Below are 23926 nucleotides of genomic sequence, written 5' to 3'. Positions count from 1 at the left end.
TTGAAACACAGAGGTCTAATGCAATTAAAACAGGCCAGATCGATGTGTGAGGGAGGGCTGACAACCATGAAGGACACGGGTCTCTGTATCCAGTGCTGGAGAACATAGGGACTGTCATACCAGTGAAAATGGTAACTAGCAGAATTATTTGAGAAAGTGGTTACTAGGCTACCTGCCAGCAGGAGGGAGAGCGACCAGGCACTATTTTTCTAATGCACTTAAAGAATTATGTATTTCAAACAGGGGACAGTTTACATTGTGTTAGTCATTACACGCCTCTCCTGTTCACACATGTTACATTACATTACCTGAGATGAAGGTACAACCTGTCAGTTATCCACTATCACACATCTACTTAGATTGAGGAGAACACTCAGATAATATTAATTCTGCATTGCTGATGAGATCATCAAAAGGCACTTGAAATGGAAGATTCATTGCAAACAATTATAGGCTCAACTATACCAGTAGGATCAAAGCAATTACATATTATTTACAATTCAACAACTACTAATCAGCATGTGTAAAAAGTCATGCCTTGTTGAAGACTTGTTTGCTGGTTTGGCTGTCTAATACGTACAGTTGAAGACGGAAGTTTACATACACCTTAGCCAAATACATTTAACCTCTCTGGGACTGTGGGACGCTTGCGTCCCACTTGGGGAGCACCCCCCACCCACCCCCCACTGATTAGCATTGCTAGCATAGCGTCACAATTAAATAGTAGCATCTAAATATCATTAAATGACAAGTCCAAGACACCAAATGAAAGATACAGATCTTGTGAATAAAGCCACCATTTCAGATTTTTAAAATGTTTTACAGGGAAGACAAAATATGTAAATCTATTAGCTAACCACGTTAGCAAAAGACACCACTTTTCTAACTCCATCAGTTTCTTACTCCATCAGGTGCTATCACCAATTCGACCAAATAAAGATATAAAAAGCCACTAACCAAGAAAAAACTTAATCAGATGATAGTCTGATAACATATTTATTGTATAGCATAGGTTTTGTTAGAAAAATGTGCATATTTCAGGTATAAATCATAGTTTGCCATTGCAGCCACCATCACAAATCTCCCCAAAGCGACTAGAATTACTACAGAGAGCAACGTGTATTACCAATTTACTCATCATAAAACATTTCTTAAAAATACACAGCTCACAGCAATGGAAAGACACAGATCTTGTGATTTCAGACAATATTTCAGATTTTCTAAGTGTTTTACAGCAAAAGCACAATAAATCGTTATATTAGCATACCACATATGCAAACGTTACCCGAGCATTGATTCAAGCCAAAGAGAGCGATATCGTTATCATCGCCAAAATATATTAATTTTTTCACTAACCTTCTCAGAATTCTTCCGAGGACACTCCTGTAACATCATATTACAACATACATATAGAGTTTGTTCGAAAATGGGCATATTTAGCCACAAAAATCGTGGTTATACAATGAGAATAGTAGCAAAACTGGTCTGAAAATGTCGGGCGCCATCTTTGAGAGTGATCTAGCCTAATCGATAACTAATCATAAACTTGACTAAAAAATACAGGGTGGACAGGAATCGAAAGACAAATTAGTTCTTAATGCAATCGCTGAATTACATTTCTAAAATTATCCTTACTGTGCAATACCGGGTCCGCCAAAGCGAAGCTACACAAAACAAAATGGCGATATATGCGTTTAACATTTTTCAACAGAACAGCGATTTATCATCATAAATAATTCTTACTATGAGCTGTTCTTCCATCAGAATCTTGGGCAGTATCCTTTCTTGGGTCTAATCGTCTTTTGGTCGAAAGATGTCCTCTTGTCCCGTCGAAATGGCCACTAACGTTCGACCGGTACTGGAAACGTACCCAGCGCTTCAAAGTGCATCACAAAGAAATGCCTCAAAATCGCACTAAACGGATATAAATTGCTATAAAACGGTTTAAATTAACTACCTTATGATGTTTTTAACACCTATAACGAGTAAAAACATGACCGGCGATGTAGAAGTGCCGAAACTATAGCTTGGAAGGAGGCCAGTCCCGACGTCCATCGTGCGTCAGGCGCATGAAGAAAAGAAAGCTACTTCCGCCTTGTGGTCTTTTATACAGGCCCTGATTGCGCAATCGACTCCATTCAAATTGCCACCTCTTACTGACATCTAGAGGAAGGCGTGGGCAGTGTTTGTATCCTCATAGCATTTACAGGGACTTTAAAACTGACCTGGGACCAGAGGCCAAGATTTCTGAAATCTCACTCCCTGTCAGGAAAAGTGCTGTAGAATGAGTTCTGTTCCACTCAGAGACATAATTCAAAAGGCTATAGAAACTAGAGAGTGTTTTCTATCCAATAATAACAATAATATGCATATTGTACGAGCAAGAATTGAGTACTAGGCAGTTTAATTGGAGACCAATTTTCGCTAAGTCGAAACAGCACCACCTATATCCCCAAGAAGTTAAACTCAGTTTTTCACATTTCCTGTCATTTAATCCTGTCTTAAGTCAGTTAGGATCACCACTTTATTTTAAGAATGTGAAATGTCAGAGAAATAGTAGAGAGAATGATTTATTTCAGCTTTTATTTCTTTCATCACATTCCCAGTGGGTCAGAAGTTTACATACACTCAATTAGTATTTTGTAGTATTGCATTTAAATTGTTTAACTTGGGTCAAACATTTCGGAGAGCCTTCCACAAGCTTCCCACAATAAGTTGGGGGAATTTTTGCCCATTCCTACTGACAGAGCTGGTGTAACTGAGTCGGGTTTGTAGGCCTCCTTGCTCGCACACACTTTTTCAGTTCTGCCCACAAATGTTCTATAGGATTGAGGTCAGGGCTTTGTGATGGCCACTCCAATACCTTGACGGTGTTGTCCTTAAACCATTTTGCCACAACTTTGGAAGTTTGCTTGGGGTCATTGTCCATTTGGGAGACCCATTTGTGACCAAGCTTTAACTTCCTGACTGATGTCTTGAGATGTTACTTCAATATATCCACATAATGTTCCTCCCTCATGATACCATCTATTTTGTGATGTGCAGCAGTCCCTCCTGCAGCAAAGCACCACAACATGATGCTGCCACCCCGGTGCTTAACAGTTGAGATGGTGTTCTTTGGCTTGCAAGCCTCCCCCTTTCTCCTCCAAACATATCGATGATCATTACGGCCAAACAGTTCTATTTTTGTTTCATCAGACCAGAGGACATTTCTCCAAAAAGTACGATCTTTGTCTCCATGTGCAGTTGCAAACCGTAGTCTGGCTTTTTTATGGCGGATTTGGAGCAGTGGCTTCTTCCTTGCTGAGCGGCCTTTCAGGTTATGTCGATATGGGACTTGTTTTGCTGTGGTTATAGATACTTTTGTACCTGTTTCCTCCAGCATCTTCAAAAGGTCCCTTGCTGTTGCTCTGGGACTGATTTGCACTTTTCGCACCAAAGTACGTTCATCTCTAGGAGACAGAATGTGTCTCCTTCCTGAGCGGTATGACAGCTGCGTGGTCCCATGGTGTTTATACTTGTGTACTATTGTTTGTACAGATGAATGTGGTACCTTCAGGCGTTTGGAAATTGCTCCCAAGGATGAACCAGACTTGTGGAGGTCTACAATTTTTTTATGGGGTCTTGGCTGATTTCTATTGATTTTCCCATGATGTCAAGCAAAGAGGTACTGAGTTTGAAGGTAGACCTTGAAATACATCCACAGGTACACCTCCAATTGACTCAAATTATGTCAATTAGCCTATCAGAAGATTTTGAAGCCATGACATAATTTTCTGGAATTTTCCAAGCTGTTTAAAGGCACAGTCAACTTAGTGTATGTAAACTTCTGACCCACTGCAATTGTGATACAGAGAATTTTAAATGAAATAAATGAAATAAGTGAAATAATCTGTCTGTAGACAATTGTTGGAACAATTACTTGTGTCATGCACAAAGTAGATGTCCTAACCTACTTGCCAAAACTATAGTTTGTTAACAAGAAATTTGTGGAGTGGTTGAAAACGAGTTTTAATGACTCCAACCTAAGTGTACGTAAACTTCCGACTTTAACTGCATGTATGGTGGGTAGGTGTAGGCCTATGACTGGCTGGCTGGAAACACCACTGATCACCCTAAGTGACCGGAACTGTAATGTTTATGTGAGCGTGTGTAACAAATCATGGCATGTTGAGATTCATTTTGATATAGATCCGTTTGTTCATCTCAGTCTACTTTAGCCAATGTGAATTTTATCATTCAGGCTGGGAGGCTCTGCTGCTCCCAAGGTGATGGATGGTTATGTAGAGTTCTGCATATAAACAGGCCTGTCAGTCTACCAGACACGCTGTACGCTTTGACACAGCACCATACTGCAGTCGGAATATAGAAGATCCTTTAGCGGCAAAACACAAAGGAAGGGGAGTGGAACTGTGGCGGCTAAACTGTATTTTGATTGTAAATGGAGGTCTGAGGTGGTGGTGGTGTGTTCTCCAGGGCCAGCAGGGGGCTAGCAGGGGGCTGCCCATGCCACTTCGGCTGCACGAGGGCACAGCTCTGTAAACTTTGCACAAGTTGTCATCAGAAAACCATGAACAGACTGATTTATGTGCATATTTAAACCTGTTTGCATTTATTCATGAGTTTGTCTATTTGTTCACTTTGTTGTTGTCATGACAAGTTGACTTTTGGCTCTGGAACCGTGGAATCAACTGGAGCTATTATTGTGCACGTCCTTAGCTTTAGCTCTATTGTCTATCTGTGCTCTGAGAAAAGGTTGCCATGGTGAAAAAAATAGGGGTTGTTGTGGTTGTAACCAAGATCAATAAGAGCCAAAAAGGTTGACATTGAAAACAGCTAGTGGGTGGTTTGCAATTTTTTATTTTCATTATCTTCCATAAATAAAGTTTTTTGAGGTTACGTTTGATGTTTAGTGTGTGTGGATTGTAACAATGCCTTTGACATGACTGTGGTCTTGGACGAACAAGCAATCACACACTGTTGTACTGTAGGTCAGTTTGATTATTCGGCTTTAGCTTAACACCCTCAAGGTATCCTCAGAGGACCGTTCATTGCCTTGTATCAGAGAGCTCTGGCAGTTGCATCCGGTCCTGAAAGAGGAACGGGTCAAAAGGGCAACAATGAAGCTCATCCTTTAAACAGAGAACATCAAAAAAGCTAGAGATCAATGTCCTATATTAAGAACATAAATTATCCTCTATGAAGTGTTTCTTGTGTGTGTAGCTGTGCGTGCCTTCAAAAAGAAAAAGCTGTTTTGGCTGCATTTAAAGAAGACCACAATTGCATCACAGTATGTCAGGGATCAAACTGGTGCAATCCTTCATTTATGAAAATACGAAATATCTTAAATATGACATAGAATTTCCGCATTCAATAGAAATATTGTGTTGCCATTGAATAACCTCATTTATTGCCTGTTTCACCTTCAGTCTTATCTTCTATATCACTCTTAAGGTCATTTAAAACTGAATGCCATCACATCCCGACGGGCGCCAGCAGCATACACTGCATGTCAAATGACAGGAGATGACAGGAGGGATGAGAATCAAATCGTCCTCCATGCTTTGAATAAATCTGCCCGCCAAGCATAATTCCAATCAGAAACATAATCGCCTAAATGTTTGTATTCATCAACCCTGCCACCTCTGTTAATCCATGCCTTCGCTCACCTCTCCCTGGCACCTCGAACTCAAATGGCTTTTTCCATGTAGAAAGCCATGAATATGTAATGGCATTCTGACTCATGGGAGAGATTCTAGCCGGTGCCTCACAAAAGGTTTCCATTTTTGAACATGTAAATATGGTAGAGACAATTACAAAGCAACAGCAAGAAGCGTTTATTCCATCAGTGATTCACCCCTATAGTGATGCCTCTCAGCTCCCAGGCAATTTGTACTCCCACCATACTATTTGTCATATATCATTGTAGCAACACTTTACTTAATGCTAATATTACACATAATAATACAGTATTTGTGATTTGCTATAGGGGGTATTTTAAGTTAAGCATGGATAGTACTAGTGGAATAAACATGTATCGTAGTGGTTGTTCACCACTGACCTTGGAGACACAGAGAGATATCTTTTTCAGAGAAGTATGTTTGAGGTGAAATCCTCATAAAACCAGAGTGCATGTTGGAAAGTGAGAGAAGTGCTACCCCCCCCCCCCCCCCCCCCCGTTGGGAGAGGGCGCTGAGTGTGTCGTAGGGAGTCTTCTCAACCCAACGGAATTGGCTTCCCCCTCCAAGCCAGAAACCAAGGAGCGGGTGAAGAGAGGGTGAAGCCAAGCTGAACTGGATCCTAATGGGCTTGTAGTTGTTGTATACATCCGGGGCTTCGTTTATAACCATCATTTATAACCGTTATGAGTGTACATTTCACAATAAATATCTGCCTATGAACCAGCCTGCAGCTAGAACCCTGGCCATCAGCACCTTCTGAAGACTGGGAGGATGATTATTTTGAAAAAATATTTAAAGGAATAGTTTCACCATATTAAAACAAGAGTTCAGTTCATGTAACAGGGTTGACCCAAATAAGGGACAGGTTGTTGTTTTTGCAATTAAAATTACAGATGTAAGTTGATCACTTATCACATAAAATAAATAATAATTTTCACAAATGACTTTGTCAAAGCAACCAAATAAATAGAGCTTTTTAATGATGATGAAAACCTTGAGAAATTAGGGGGGGTCAAGTGGGTCAAAATCTTCCTGGAAGTCACAGAATACTGAATTTTGGCATTTATTGAATTCTCTGTGTGGTCAAAATTAAAGGGCACTTCATTGAATATGACAGACTTTTAAAAGTCAATATTGGTGCACAATAATTTCTACTTAAAATATCAAAGGGATGCAAAAGGCACTCATTTCGTGGAACAACCCTGGTATCCAATCGTTAACAATGCTGAAGGTCTGTGTTTATCATGCAGAGATGACTAAACAACATCCATTGATGTGTGGAGTCAGATTGGATATGGCGTACTTGTACTTTGCACCCCAAAGTAAAACACATTAACTGTTACTTTTATCTCAAAACGAGTCAGATCTCTTGTCATATCCACTCCTCTACACTGTCGGGGCATTAGAATCCTTTATAGATGGGTCATTTGCATGCCGTCTGTATCACTGTTAGGGTTGAATGGCGGGAATCCGGTTACTGAGATTTAAAAAGATTTAACGCCCAAAACCACTCCCTTTTCCTGGGATAAATAACTGCGAGAAACCGGTAAATTAACCTGTTGGGGATGGGGGCGCTGTTTAGACTATTTATGCTAATTTGGCTAATTTTTTAAACGGCTTCCCACAAAATCCTTGATCGTACAATATGCATATTATTATTATTATTGGATAGAAAACAGTCTATAGTTTCTATAGGAGTTGAAATTTTGTCTCTAAGTGGAACAGAGCCCATTCTACAGCAATTTCCCTGACATGGAGTCAGATTTGAGAAATGTTGGCCACTCTTCTGAAGTCAGTTAAAAGGGCACTGTCGTTGCTATGACTATACGGACACTTCTTACGTCTTCCCCTGGATGCCTTTACGTGATGACGATTCCAACGGGGTCGATTGCGCGTTCACAGGCCCTACAAATGAAAAAACCCTGAAGCTAGTCATTCTTTGGGAGCTGCGTCATGAGCCTAGAGGACACCGGCGCGCACCTGTTCCAAGCGTTAGTTTAGCCTGTTATATTTCTCCGGTCATCTTTTCACTCGTTATAGGAGTTAAAAACATCATAAGGTAGTTAATTTAAAGCGTTTTATAGCAATTTATATCCGTTTAGTGCGATTTTGGGACATTTATTTTTGCAACGATGTGAAAAGTTGGGCACGCTTTTCAGTTCATCCCGAACGCAGTTGACATTTCCACATGGCAAGAGGACAGCTTTCCACCAAAAGACGATTTCTCCCAAGAAAGGATCCTTTGCCCAAGATACTGATGGAAGAACAGCTCAAGGTAGGACATTTTTATTATGATAAATCGTGTTTCTGTCGAAACATTTTAGTGGCTTAGGACGCCATGTTTTTTGACGTAGCTTCGCTTGGCGCAAACTGTATTGAAAAGTAAGGATAAATTAAAAAATGTAATAACGCAATTGTATTAAGAATTAAATTGTCTATCAATCCCTGTCCACCCTATATTTTTTAGTCACGTTTATGAGTATTTATGTATAAGAGTAGATCACTGTCTAAGTGGCGCAAGGACTTTTTCTTTACCAGCTTGTCTACATTTCACATTGTCTAACCATGATTTTGGTGGCTAAATATAAACATTTTCGATCAAACTGTATATGCATGTTGTAATGTGATGTTACAGGAGTGTCATCGGAAGAATTCTGAGAAGGTTAGTGAAAAAATTAATATCTTTTGGCGATGTTGACTTTTATCGCTCACTTTGGCTAGAATCAATGCTGGGCTGCTAATTGCTATGTGCTAAGCTAATATAACGATTTATTGTGTTTTCGCTGTAAGACACTTAGAAAATCTGAAATATTGTCTGTATTCACAGGATCTGTGTCTTTCGATTCGTGTATGCTGTGTATTTTTACGAAATGTTTGATGATTAGTAGTTAGGTAAACACGTTGCTCATTGTAATTATTCTAGTCCATTTGTGATGGTGGGTGCAATTGTAAACTATGCCATCTACCTGAAATATGCACTTTTTTCTAACAAAACCTATCCCATACCATAAATATGTTATCAGACTGTCATCTAATGAGTTTTTTTGTTGGTTAGGGGCTATAAATATCTTAGTTTAGCCGAATTGGTGATGGCTACTGGTGTTGGTGGACAAATAAAAGATGGTGGATTATGCTAATGTGTTTTTAGGTAATAGATGTACATCTTTACATATTGTGTCTTCCCTGTAAAACATTTTAAAAATCGGAAATGTTGACTGGATTCACAAGATCTGTGTCTTTCATTAGCTGTATTGGACTTTAATGTGTGAAAGTTAAATATTTTAAAAAAATATTTTTTTTGAATTTCGCGGCACTGGTTTTTCAGTGGGGGGGGGGGGGGTGTGCCGCTAGCGCCACGCTGATCCTAGACAGGTTAACAGCATGATGTGAAATGGAATTGTGTATGTGATGTCTAAATCTACCTTCTCTACGGCCTTCTCTCTGCTCTCTACATGATGAATCACCAATGCTCAGGGACAGACAGTCCATCTCAGTATGGAGCACACTTCACAGTGCATGTAGACCTATCATCTCATCACGGTCACTTTTTTCTTGTGACAGGTAGGCCTACATTTGCTGCAGTATAGCCCATGCTAGAGTAATATACTGAACCAAAATATAAATTATCTATAGATTTCACATGACTGGGCAGGGGTGAGGGCACTCGGAGTGTGGTTTCAGTAAAACAACCTCAAAGGAGATGATCGTGGACTTCAGGAAACAGCAGAAGGAGCACCCTCATATCCACTTCGACGGGACAGCAGTGGAGAAGGTGGAAAGTTTTAAGTTCCTCGGCGTACACATCACAGACAAACTGAAAAGGTGCACCCATACAGACAGTGTGGTGAAGAAGGCGCAACAGTGCCTCTTCAACCTCAGGAGGCTGAAGAAATTTGGATTGTCACCTAAAACCCTCACAAACTTTTACATGTACGGCAACTGCACCGTCCACAACCGCAAGGCTCTCCAGAGGGTGGTGCGGTCTGCACAACGCATCACCGGGGGCAAACTACCTGCCCTCCAGGACACCTACAGCTCACGATGTCACAGGAAGGTCAAAAAGATCATCAAGGACATCCGAGCCACTGCCTGTTCACCCCGCTACCATCCAGAAGGCGAGGTCAGTACAGCTGCATCAAAGCTCGGCCCGAGAGACTGAAAAACAGCTTCTATCTCAAGGTCATCAGACTGTTAAATTGTCAAGTTCGTCGTAGTGAGGAGACCAAGGCGCAGCGTGATTGGAATACATTCTTCTTTTTAATGAAGAATAAAACACAAAACAAACTAACAAAGTAACAAAACGAACGTGAAGCTATAAACACTGAGTGCTGACATGCAACTACATATAGACAATAACCCACAAACCAAACTGGAAAATGGCAACCTAAATAGGATCCCCAATCAGAGACAACGATAAACAGCAGCCTCTGATTGGGAACCAATTCAGGCCACCATAGACCTACATATGCCTAGACTACACACACACACACCTAGACATACAAAAACCCTAGACAATACAAAATAATCATACCCACCCTCGTCACACCCTGACCTGCCCAAAATAATACAGAAAACATAGAATACTAAGGTCAGTGCGTGACATAAATAGCCAGCACTAACACAGAGAGTCTGCTGCCTACATGCAGACTTGAAATCATTGGCCACTTTAATAAATGGATCACTACACACTTTAATAATGCAACTTTAATAATGATTACATGTCTTGCATTACTCATCTCATATGTACAGTTAAAGTCGGAAGTTAACATGCACTTAGGTTGGAGTCATTAAAACTTGTTTTTCAACCACTCCACAAATTTCTTGTTAACAAACTGTAGTTTTGGCAAGTCGGTTAGGACATCTACATTGTACATGACACAAGTAATTTTTCCAACAATTGTTTACAGACAGATTATTTCACTTATAATTCATTGTATCACAATTTCAGTGGGTCAGAAGTTTACATACACTAAGTTGACTGTGCCTTTAAACAGCATGGAAAATTCCAGAAAAAGATGTAATGGCTTTAGGAGCTTTTGATTGGCTAATTGACATAATTTGAGTTAATAGGAGGTGTATCTGTGGATGTATTTCAAGGCCTACCTTCAAACTCAGTGCCTCTTTGCTTGACATCATGAAAAAAATCTAAAGAAATCAGCCATGACCTCAGAAAAAAAATTGTAGACCTCCACAAGTCTGGTTCATCCTTGGGAGCAATTTCCAAACGCCTGAAGGTACCAAATTCATCTGTACAAACAATAGTATGCAGGTATAAACACCATGGGATGACGCAGCCATCATACCGCTCAGGAAGGAGACACATTCTGTCTCCTAGAGATGAACGTACTTTGGTGTGAAAGGTGCAAATTAATCCCAGAACAACAGCAAAGGACCTTCTGAAGATGCTGGAGGAAAGAGGTACAGAAGTATCTATATCCACAGTAAAGCGAGTCCTATATCGACATAACCTGAAAGGCCGCTCAGCAAGGAAGAAGCCACTGCCCCAAAACCGCCATAAAAAAGCCAGACTACGGTTTGCAACTGCACATGGGGACAAAGATCGTACTTTTTGGAGAAATGTCCTCTGGTCTGATGAAACAAAAATAGAACTGTTTGGCCATAATGACCATCGATATGTTTGGAGGAGAAAGGGGGAGGCTTGCAAGCCGAAGAACACCATCCCAACCACGAAGCACGGGGGTGGCAGCATCATGTTGTGGGATGCTTTGCTGCAGGAGGGACTGGTGCACTTCACATAATAGATGGCATCATGAGGGAGGAAAATGATGTGGATATATTGAAGCAACATCTCAAGACATCAGTCAGGAATTTAATGCTTAGTCGCAAATGGGTCTTCCAAATGGACAATGACCCCAAGCATACTTCCAAAGTTGTGGCAAAATGGCTTAAGGACAACAAAGTCAAGGTATTGGAGTGGCCATCACAAAGCCCTGACCTCAATCCTATAGAACATTTGTCGACAGAACTGAAAAAGCGTGTGCGAGCAAGGAGGCCTACAAACCGCCATGTACAGTTACACCAGCTCTGTCAGGAGCAATGGGCAAAAATTCCCCCAACTTATTGTGGGAAGCTTGTGGAAGGCTCCCCGAAATGTTTGACCCAAGTTAAACAATTTAAAGGCAATACTACAAAATACTAATTGAGTGTATGTTAACTTCTGACCCACTGGGAATGTGATGAAGGAAATAAAAGCTGAAATAAATCATTCTCTCTAATATTATTCTGACATTTCATATTTTTAAAATGAAGTGGTGATCCTAACTGACCTAAGACAGGTCATTTTTACTAGGATTAAATCTCAGGAATTGTGAAAAACGGAGTTTAAATGTATTTGGCTAAGGTGTATGTAAACTTCCGACTTCAACTGTATATACTGTGTTTTATACCATCTACTGCATCTTGCCTATGCCGCTCTGTCATTGTTCATCCATATATGTATATGTATATATTCTTATTCCATTCCTTTACTTAGATTTGTGTGTATTAGGTAGTTGTTGTAGATTTGTTAGATTACATGTTAGATATTGCTGCACTGTCGGAACTAGAGGTACAAGCCTTCCGCTACACTCGCAATAACATCTGCTAACCATGTGTATGTGACCAATAATATTTGATTTGATTTTTATTTGGGTGCAGCCGCAGTTGGCCCTGGGAGGGCATAGTCCCACCCACTCTGGGGAGCCATGCCCAGCTAATCAGAGTGAATTTTTACCCACAAAATGACTTTATTATAGACAGAAACACTCCGCAGCACCCCCACCCCTCTCAGACGATCCCGCAGGTAAAGAAGCCGGATATGAAGGTCCTGGGCTGGTGTGGTCTGTGGTTGTGAGGCCAAATTCTGTAAAACGACGTTGGAGGCAGCTTATGGTAGAGAAATGAACATTCAATTCTCTGGCAACAACTTGAGACATCTGTGGCATTATGTTGTATGCAGTGGTGTAAAGTGCTTAAGTAAAAATACTTGAAAGCACTACTTAAGGAGTATTTTAGGGTATCTGTACTTTACTTTTACTTCACTACATTCCTAAAGGAAATAATGTTCTTTTTACTCCATACATTTTCCCTGAGACCCAAAAGTACTCATTACATTTTGAATGCTTAGAAGGACAAGAAAATTGTGTAATTCACACACTTATCAAGAGAACATCTCTGGTCATCCCTACTGCCTCTGATCTGGCAGACTCACTAAACACATTCTTTTATAAGTTATGTCTGAGTGTGGGAGCTTGCCCCTGGCTATCCGTAAATAAAAAAAAACAAGAAAATGATGGTCTAGTTTACTTTATATAAAGAATTTGAAATGATTTATACTTTTACTTTTAGGTATCTTTACTTTTCCTCAAGTATGACAATTGGGTACTTTTTCCACCACTGGTTGTGTGACAAAACTGGTCATCTTAAAGTGGCCTTTTATTGTCCCCGGTGTAACGGATGTGAAATGGCTAGCTAGTTAGCGGTGGTGCGCGCTAATAGCGTTTCAATCGGTTACGTCACTCGCTTTGAGACCTTGAAGCAGTGGTTCCCCTTGCTCTGTAAGGGCAGCGGCCTTTGTGGAGCGATGGGTAACGATGCTTCGTGGGTGACGGTTGTTGATGTGTGCAGGGGGTCCCTGGTTCGTGACCGAGGGGATGCCATAAAGTTAAACTGTTACATTGGTGCCGTGACCCGGATCACTGGTTGCTGCGGAAAAGGAGGCAGTCGAAAGGGGGATGAGTGTAACGGATGTGCAATGGCTATCTAGTTAGCGGTGGTGCGCGCTAATAGCGTTTCAATCGGTTACGTCACTCGCTTTGAGACCTTGAAGTAGTGGTTCCCCTTGCTCTGCAAGGGCCACGGCCTTCGTGTCACGATGCTTCGTGGGTGACTGTTGTTGATGTGTGCAGAGGGTCCCTGGTTTGTGCCCGGGTCGGGGCGAGTGGACGCCATGAAGTTAAACTGTTACACCGGCACAAGGTGCACTTGTATGTATGACACATTTCTGAGGTATTTTATTTCAGCTCATGAAACATGGGACCAAATCAAATCAAATCAAATGTTATTTGTCACATGCGCCGAATACAAGCAAATAGTCTGGGTATCCATTTGATTATCTGTTCAGGAGTCTTATGGCTTGGGTGGTAGAAGCTGTTTAGAAGCCTCTTGTACCTAGACTTGGAGCCCCGGTCAACACTTTACATGTTGCGTTTATATTTTTTTTCAGTGTACATAAAGACCCAATGCACATCTAATTTGCACATCTCCATCTGGCTTTCAGGGTCACATAATTATTTTATTGTAAAGATTATCTTTTTTAAATTGCAGCTGTGGAGTTTGAAAACAGCCTATCACTAAAATATCATTGCTTTAAATCAATGCACGCCTGAACAGTCTTTCGCTCCAGCAATTCCATTCAAATTGCATCCAAAATAGATAATCCTGTTCAAGATGTATATACTGTATGTACGTATAGATGTCCTAGCCTACCTATTTCAGGTAATAAATTCAATGCAGTATTAGCCTTGTATTTAGCTAATGAATGATGGGTTATTCATAATAAGCTTCTAATGTATAGCCTCTGTCTCTAGTGCAATACGCACCTGGGATCCGCAGCCCTCTCTCCTTAAAAAACGCTCTTTAGCTCTTTGAGTCCCATGCAGGAAAAGCTATACTAGAATAGCTTTCTGCACATTTTTGGGGGGTTGAATTTCTTATACCAATAGACTATTCGAAGAGGGACGAAAGCTCTTGTTTGCTGATTGTTAAATACAGCAGCCAATATAACTCACGGGTACTTTGAAGGAAGAGCGAATAGCAGTTATTTATTCAGGACCATAACCATTCAATCTTCTTGGAGAGAAGTGAAAGCCGTCTGCATCTTATTCTCGTCATATTTTATTCAAGTATGTCAGAAGTATGAAGATAAGGACAACAGAACGTATTTCATTTAACTGTTGAAAGCGAGGACAGAATGAAGCAACAATAGAGAGAATGCTAATAACATTAGGGGAAATATTATGAAAGGTATATATACGTGAGCCTGCTAATTGTACAAATTGGCCCTGTCAAACAGTATTTAAAAATGTAAATCAAATTCGCAAGCCTATACTTTTAACGTTTGTAGGTCGTATGTGCTGCACCAGAATGATCATGGTTTGAATGAGGTTTCGTAATTCCAGGCCATATCACACAGTACAATACAATACAGTACAGTAATACAGTTCACACTCAAAAAGAAATGCCAACTGGAGTTTTTTTTAAATGTGTTTACCCAAGAGAGCATTTAACTAGCTACTTCTACGGGCTTTTGTGTTTTTCTGTCATGTGTAATGTGCAGTTGCCTATTCGGAAAGTGTTCAGACCCCTTGACCTTTTGACCATTTTATTACATTAGAGACTTATTCTAAAATGTATTAAATTGCCCCACCCCTTATCAATCTACACACAATAACCCAATATAACAAAGCAAAAACAGTTTTTTAGACATTTTTGAAAATGTATTAAATATACAAAATTGAAATATCACATTTACATAAGTATTTAGACCCTTTACTCAGTACTTTGTTGAAGCACCTTTGGCAGCAATTACAGCCTTGTGTCTTGGGTTTGACACTACAAGCTTGGCACACCTGTATATGGGAGTCTCTCCCATTCTTCTCTGCAGATCTTCTCAAGCTCTGTCAGGTTGGATGGGAAGCGTCGCTGCACAACTATTTTTAGGTCTCTCCAGAGATGTTCGATCAGGTTCAAGTCAGTGCTCTGGCTGCGCCACTCAAGGACATTGTCTTGGCTGTGTGCTTAGGGTCGTGGTCCTGTTGGAAGGTGAACCGTCGCCCCCAGTCTGAGGTCCTGAGTGCTCTGGAGCAGGTTTTCATCAAGGATCTCTTTGTATCATCTTTGTGAAGTGGAAAGGTCTAGGAGCAACAACGGCTCAGCCGCAAAGTGGTCAGCCGCACAAGCTCACAGAACGGGACCGGAAGCGGAAGCGCATAGCATGTAAAAATTGTCTGTCCTCTGTTGCAACACTCACTAGCGAGTTCCAAACTACCTAGTTCCAAACTGCCTCTGGTAGCAACGTCAGCACATTAACTGTTAGTTGGGAGCTTCCTGAAATAGGTTTCCATGGCCAAACAGCCGCACACAAGCCTAAGATCACCATGCGCAATGTCGGCTGGAGTGGTGTAAAGCTCGCCGCCATTGGACTCTGGAGCAGTGGAAACGCGTTCTCTGGAGTGATGAATCACGCTTCACCGTCTGGCAGTCTGACGGACGAATCTGGGTTTGGTGGATGCCAGGAGAACGCGACCTGCCCGAATGCATAGTGCCAACTGTAAAGTTTGGTGGAGGATGAATAATGGTCTTGGGCTATTTTTCATGGTTTGGATTATGTGCTCCAACTTTGTGGCAACAGTTTGGGGAAGACCTTTTCCTTTTTTAGCATGACAATGCCCCTGTGTACAGGAAACGGTTTGTCTAGATACAGAAATGGTTTGTTAGATCGGTTTGGAAGAACTTGACATTCCTGCACAGAGCCCTGACCTCAACCCCAGCGAACACCTTTGGGATGAATTGGAATGCTGACTGTGAGCCAGGCCTAATCGCCCAACATCAGTGCCCGACCTCGCTAATGCTCTTGTGGCTGAATGGCAAGTCCCCGCAGTAATGTTCCAACATCTAGTGGAAAGCCTTCCCAGAAGAGTGGAGGCTGTTATAGCAGCAAAGGAGGAACCAACTCCATATTAATGCTCATGATTTTGGAATGAGATGTTCGACGAGCAGGTGTCCACATACTTTTGGTCATGTAGTGTAGGTAATGGATAACGGTACAATCATTTTGGCTTTTTTGGGCTTGGCCTCATAAAATGTCTTTAATGTAGGGCTCATCAGACTCAGGTAGCATCAGGCTTGAATGTTCTATGAAATCTCTTATGAAATCCGGACAAAGGCCGATTTATATACTTTATATCCTTTTGAATGACACTACCTGTTTTGGTGGGAAAAGCTGGGGTAACCTGGGAGAAAAGTGATTATATTTCTATTTAGAATATCTATCTATGATTTGTCCCCTGCTCGTAATATTCATGGTGACTTGGCCTGTCCTTGAGACAGGCGGATTAACTTGTCTGCAATGAACCTTGCAATGTAGTCAACGGCAAGGTTCTGTACACATCAATCCAATCCTTGGCCACCATTAAACACACATCAATCAAAGGTGATGGGAAAGGTAATGGAAGATGCCCTGATAATTGATGGGCCAGGAGGAGGAGGACAAGCACACTGTGATACCCCTGGACATCGGACTGATGCATTCCTGCCACGTGCTCTGTGATGTCCACTCTCATCCCTCTGGCCATGACCATGTGCACTGGACTGGTGAGATCTACATCTGCTCAGAACAGTTACTGTACATACAAAAACAACGGGAAATTGTGTTGGATAAATTATTATTCTTTATTTTAATCCATGTCACAACCTTCCTTTAAGTCCTTTGAGATCATCCTATGAGAGACTGTTGTCTGTGGCTTGTAATGCCAATGCTCTGTACACTCCGGTTCATCTTCTTCTGTTTTCCTTTATCCCTGAGTGCTTTGACACAGAGTTAAAATTCACGTTGTATAATGTGTTGTATCCAACAATTCCCCCAAGCTTGTTCATTGATCACTGTCTGAGCTGTTGTTACAACCAAGAGCACAATTGCTCAAATTCATTTTGTGTAATTCTGGCGGAAATTAGCGCTATTGTGAAGTTACCTGTGTTCCACACTGTGTGTTTTGTACATTTTGGGGTGTTTGTAATTTTTAAGCATCAGTGTTCCGTCTCCCTGAGGTGTTGTCTTCCATTCTGTCTTCCTATCCTCCATTTCTCTGCAGTGGATCTCTCTGCGTCAAGGCTGGCTCATCAGCCCCACCATGGGAGCGGTGAGGGATGGAGGGGAAGAGGGAGGAGGGATGGAATGGAGGAGGGATGGGGGGAAGAGGGAGGAGGGATGGAGGAGAAGAGGGAGGAGGGATGGAGGAGGGATGGAGGGGATGGAGGGGAAGAGGGAGTAGAGATGGAGGAAGGGGTGGAGGGGAAGAGGGAGGAGGGATGGAGGAATGGAGGGGATGGAGGGTAAGAGGGAGGATGGAGGGACGGAGGGGAAGAGGAAGTAGGGATGGAGGGATGGAGGGGATGGAGGGAGGAGGGATGGAGGGGATAGAGAAGTGGTGCAGAATGCTGGAGGGGTGCATGGAATGTAGGGGATGGAGGAGGAATAGAAGTATGGAGTGATGGAGGAGGAAGTGAGGAGGATGCTCCCCTCTCTTTCTCACCTGCTGCTGCCCCACACATCCCGCTGATATCCCACCCACAACTCCCCCCTGGATCAAAGGATTAAACGTGTAAGGGAATATTTGCTATGCTTTGCTTTACCCAGGGCTTAAAATGGCAACAAACAAAAAACACATTCAAATCACAAAGGACGCCACAATAAATGATGATGAATGTAATAAGAATACGGTTTGTTTGTTTTTTCAAATGTTTTCTAGCACATGTGGTGAATAGATTGGAATATACAGTCAAAGTCCATAATTATTGTCACCCTTGTTAAAGATGAGCAAATAAGACTGTGTAAAATAAATAATACAAATACTGAGCTATGCTCTATTTTGGGGGGAAATTATATTATTTTATACGAATGAATTGCTCAGAGAAATATATTTCATTTAACAACTAATAAAAACAATCTCAAAAAGATTTGTCAAATTATTGTCACCCCTGTTTTCACTACGCTAGCACCCTCGCCTTGTGAGGATAACGGCACTGAGCCGTTATCTAAAATGTTTAATGAGATTGTAGAACACACTGAGCCGTTATCTAAAATGTTTAATGAGATTGTAGAACACACTGAGCCGTTATCTAAAATGTTTAATGAGATTGTAGAACACACTGAGCCGTTATCTAAAATGTTTAATGAGATTGTAGAACACACTGAGCCGTTATCTAAAATGTTTAATGAGTTGTAGAACACACTGAGCCGTTATCTAAAATGTTTAATGAGATTGTAGAACACATTGAGACGTTATTTTTTTTTAAACATGAGATTGTAGAACACACTGAGCCGTTATCTAAAATGTTTAATGAGATTGTAGAACACACTGAGCCGTTATCTAAAATGTTTAATGAGATTGTAGAACACACTGAGCCGTTATCTAAAATGTTTAATGAGATTGTAGAACACACTGAGCCGTTATCTAAAATGTTTAATGAGATTGTAGAACACACTGAGCCGTTATCTAAAATGTTTAATGAGATTGTAGAACACACTGAGCCGCTATCTAAAATGTTTAATGAGATTGTAGAACACACTGAGCCGTTATCTAAAATGTTTAATGAGATTGTAGAACACACTGAGCCGTTATCTAAAATGTTTAATGAGATTGTAGAACACACTGAGCCGTTATCTAAAATGTTTAATGAGATTGTAGAACACACTGAGCCGTTATCTAAAATGTTTAATGAGATTGTAGAACACACTGAGCCGTTATCTAAAATGTTTAATGAGTTGTAGAACACACTGAGCCGTTATCTAAAATGTTTAATGAGATTGTAGAACACATTGAGACGTTATTTTTTTTTAAACATGAGATTGTAGAACACACTGAGCCGTTATCTAAAATGTTTAATGAGATTGTAGAACACACTGAGCCGTTATCTAAAATGTTTAATGAGATTGTAGAACACACTGAGCCGTTATCTAAAATGTTTAATGAGATTGTAGAACACACTGAGCCGCTATCTAAAATGTTTAATGAGATTGTAGAACACACTGAGCCGTTATCTAAAATGTTTAATGAGTTGTAGAACACACTGAGCCGTTATCTAAAATGTTTAATGAGATTGTAGAACACACTGAGCCGTTATCTAAAATGTTTAATGAGATTGTAGAACACACTGAGCCGTTATCTAAAATGTTTAATGAGATTGTAGAACACACTGAGCCGTTATCTAAAATGTTTAATGAGATTGTAGAACACACTGAGCCGTTATCTAAAATGTTTAATGAGATTGTAGAACACACTGAGCCGTTATCTAAAATGTTTAATGAGATTGTAGAACACATTGAGCCGTTATCTAAAATGTTTAATGAGATTGTAGAACACACTGAGCCGTTATCTAAAATGTTTAATGAGATTGTAGAACACACTGAGCCGTTATCTAAAATGTTTAATGAGATTGTAGAACACACTGAGCCGTTATCTAAAATGTTTAATGAGATTGTAGAACACATTGAGCCGTTATTTTTTTTAAACATGAGATTGTAGAACACATTGAGCCGTTATCTAAAATGTTTAATGAGATTGCAGAACACATTGAGCCGTTATCTAAAATGTTTAATGAGATTGTAGAACACATTGAGCCGTTATCTAAAATGTTTAATGAGATTGTAGAACACATTGAGCCGTTATCTAAAATGTTTAATGAGATTGTAGAACACATTGAGCCGTTATCTAAAATGTTTAATGAGATTGTAGAACGTTGAGCCGTTATTTAAAATGTTTAATGAGATTGTAGAACGTTGAGCCGTTATTTAAAATGTTTAATGAGATTGTAGAACGTTGAGCCGTTATTTAAAATGTTTAATGAGTTGTAGAAAACATTGAGCCGTTATTTTCTTTTAAACATGAGATTGTAGAACACCTTGAGCCGTTATCTAAAATGTTTAATGAGATTGTAGAACGTTGAGCCGTTATTTAAAATGTTTAATGAGTTGTAGAAAACATTGAGCCGTTCTTTTTTTTAAAACATGAGATTGTAGAACACATTGAGCCGTTATCTAAAATGTTTAATGAGATTGCAGAACACATTGAGCCGTTATCTAAAATGTTTAATGAGATTGTAGAACACATTGAGCCGTTATGTAAAATGTTTAATGAGATTGTAGAACGTTGAGCCGTTATTTAAAATGTTTAATGAGATTGTAGAACGTTGAGCCGTTATTTAAAATGTTTAATGAGATTGTAGAACGTTGAGCCGTTATTTAAAATGTTTAATGAGTGTCACGCACTGACCTTAGTTATCTCTGTTTTCTTTATTATTTTGGTTAGGTCAGGGTGTGACGAGGGTGGGTATGCTTGTTTTTGTATTGTCTAGAGTTTTTGTATATCTAGTTTTTTGTATATCTAGGGGTTTTGGTATGTCTAGGTATATGTAGGTCTATGGTGGCCTGAATTGGTTCCCAATCAGAGGCAGCTGTTTATCATTAACTCTGATTGGGGATCATATTTTGGTTGCCATTTTCCCTTTTGGTTTTGTGGGTTCTTGTCTATGTGTAGTTGCCTGTTCAGCACTCTTTGTAAAGCTTCACAGTTCGTTTTGTTAGTTTTGTTCAGTGTTCATTCTTATAATAAAGAGAATGTATGCATACCACGCTGCGCCTTGGTCTCCTCCCTACGACGGCCGTGACAGAAGAACCCACGAAAAAAGGACCAAGCAGCGTGAAAAGGAGGAGCAGTGTTTAATGGGGAAATGGACCTGGGAGGAGATACTGGAAGGAGCAGGACCCTGAATGCAGGCTGGGGAGTATCGTCGTCCGAAGGAAGAAATTGAGGCAGCTAAAGTGGAACGGCGATATTATGAGGAAAAATACAAACAAGACAAGCACGAGAGGCAGCCCAAATAAAACATTTTGGGGGGACACACGAGGAGATTGGCTGAGTCAGATTGGAGACCTGAGCCAACTCCTCGTGCCTACCGTGGGGAGCATGTGACTGGTCAGGTACCGTGTTAAGCAGAAATGCGCACGGTGTCTCCAGTTCGCATTCATAGCCCGGTGCAATCTATTCCAGCTCCTCGCATTTGCCGGGCTAGAATGGGCATCCAGCCAGGACGCATTGAGCCAGCTCTACGTTCCAGATCTCTAATGCGTCTCCACGGCCCAGTGTGTCCTGTTCCTGCTCCCCGCACTCGCCCTGAGGTGCGTGTCCTCAGCGCGGTACCACCAGTTCCGGCACCACGCATCAGGCCTCCAGGGCGCTTCCACAGTCCAGTACGGCCTGTGCCTCTTCCCCGCACTCACCCTGAGGTGCGTGTCCTCAGCCCGGTACCACCAGTTCCGGCACCACGCATCAGGCCTCCAGGGCGCTTCCACAGTCCAGTACGGCCTGTGCCTCTTCCCCGCACTCACCCTGAGGTGCGTGTCCTCAGCCCGGTACCACCAGTTCCGGCACCACGCATCAGGCCTCCAGGGCGCTTCCACAGTCCAGTACGGCCTGTGCCTCTTCCCCGCACTCACCCTGAGATGCGTGTCCTCAGCCCGGTACCACCAGTTCCAACACCACGCATCAGGCTTGCCATTTTCCCTTTTGGTTTTGTGGGTTTGTGTCTATGTGTAGTTGCCTGTTCAGCACTCTTTATTAGCTTCACGGTTCGTTTTGTTCAGTGTTCATTCTTATAATAAAGAATGTACGCATACCACGCTGCGCCTTGGTCTCCTCCCTACGACGGCCGTGACAATGAGATTGTAGAACATATTGAGCCGTTATCTAAAATGTTTACTGAGATTGTAGAACACACTGGGAGGGAAATTAGACCATTCCTCCATACAGAATCCTTCCAGATAATTGATATCCTTTGTCTGCTCTTGTGGATTGCCTTCAGTAAAAACCACAGGTTTTCAATGAGGTCTGGAGACTGAAAAGTTTGATTTTGTGGTCAATTAACCATGTCAGCCTCTTGGCAGTGGCAACCAGGTTTTTGGCAAAAATGTCCTGGTACTTAGTAGAGTTCATGAAACCCTTCATTGACCTTAACAAGGGCCCCAGGACCAGTGGAAGCAAAATAGCCAGATAACATCAGATCCACCACCGTATTTTTCCGTAGGTATGAGGTACTTTTCTGCATAAGCTTCCACCAGTGTGCGTCACCTGACCATAGCGACGGTTCCAATCGAAGTGCCAGTGGCGTTTATCAAACTCCCGGCAGTGCTATGGTCAGATGAAATGAAAATAGAGCTTGGGTTTGGCGTTGACAAAAATATAATCTCAGAAGCACGCGCATGCGCTTTACGAATCAGACCAAGCAGTGTCAGCACGCATAATCTGCAGCTGGATGCTTCTCGTATTTGTTGCTCATCTTTATCAAGTGCGCCAATAATTATGTGATAAAATTTAGGCAGTGAAGAATAGCTTTACCAAGAGCAACCTCAACGGTGGGACTTGAACCGACATCTCCGCACACTTAATCAAGCACTGTAGACCACTCGGCCTGACAACACATTTGTTAAATGACTCGATGGGATCAACACATGGCCCTGTCATTGCTATGCCTTACTTTCATTGATTTTAATCAAGAGTTTACAGACAGCATCTAAAGTTTGTGGCTGCAACTGCCACAAGCAGGTTACAGGATGAGGTGGCCGAGGGTTTAAGGTGATGGACTGCTAATCCATTGTGCTATGCATGCATGGGTTTGAATCCCATCCTCATCGTGCACCCAAAAAAACAGAGTTTTTTTATGGCACTGGAAGACTTTGACATTCGCAAATACTGGTAAGATGGCCGACTGCCACCACGAGAGCACAGGACTTGGAATCTGAGTGGTGAAGGCAATGAACTACATGTGTGGATTGGAACACAAACATCTTCGCAAAACAGATGTTATTTCTTCTCTTGCACGGCCCCACATGAATATAGAATCACTGCGCAATCCTAGAGCGACTGAGATAGCCGACAGAGATGACCGCCTCGCTTCGCGTTCCTAGGAAACTATGCAGTATTTTGTTTCTTTACGTGTTATTTCTTACATTGGTACCCCAGGTTATCTTAGGTTTCATTACATACAGTCGGGAGGAACTACTGAATATAAGAGCAACGTCAACTCACTATCATTACGACCAGGAATATGACTCTCCCGAAGCGGATCCTGTGTTTTGCCTTCCACCCAATACAATGGATCTGATCCCAGCCGGCGACAACGACGCCGTAAAAGTGGCAAACGAAGCGGTCTTCTGGTCAGGCTTCGGAGACGGGCACATCGCGCTCCACTCCCTAGCATACTAGTCGCCGATGTCCAGTCTCTTGATAACAAGGTTGATGAAATCCGAGCAAGGGTAGCATTCCAGAGAGACATCAGAGACTGTAACGTTCTTTGCTTCACGGAAACATGGCTCACTCGAGAGACGCTAACGGAGTCGGTGCAGCCAGCTGGTTTCTTCACGCATCGCGCCGACAGAAACAAATATCTTTCTGGTAAGAGGAGGGGCGCGG

This window comes from Salvelinus fontinalis, chromosome 35, assembly GCF_029448725.1.
Source record: "Salvelinus fontinalis isolate EN_2023a chromosome 35, ASM2944872v1, whole genome shotgun sequence".
Classification (NCBI taxonomy): domain Eukaryota; kingdom Metazoa; phylum Chordata; class Actinopteri; order Salmoniformes; family Salmonidae; genus Salvelinus; species Salvelinus fontinalis.
The sequence above is the reverse complement of the archived record's forward strand: the minus strand, read 5'-3'. Positions refer to the sequence as shown.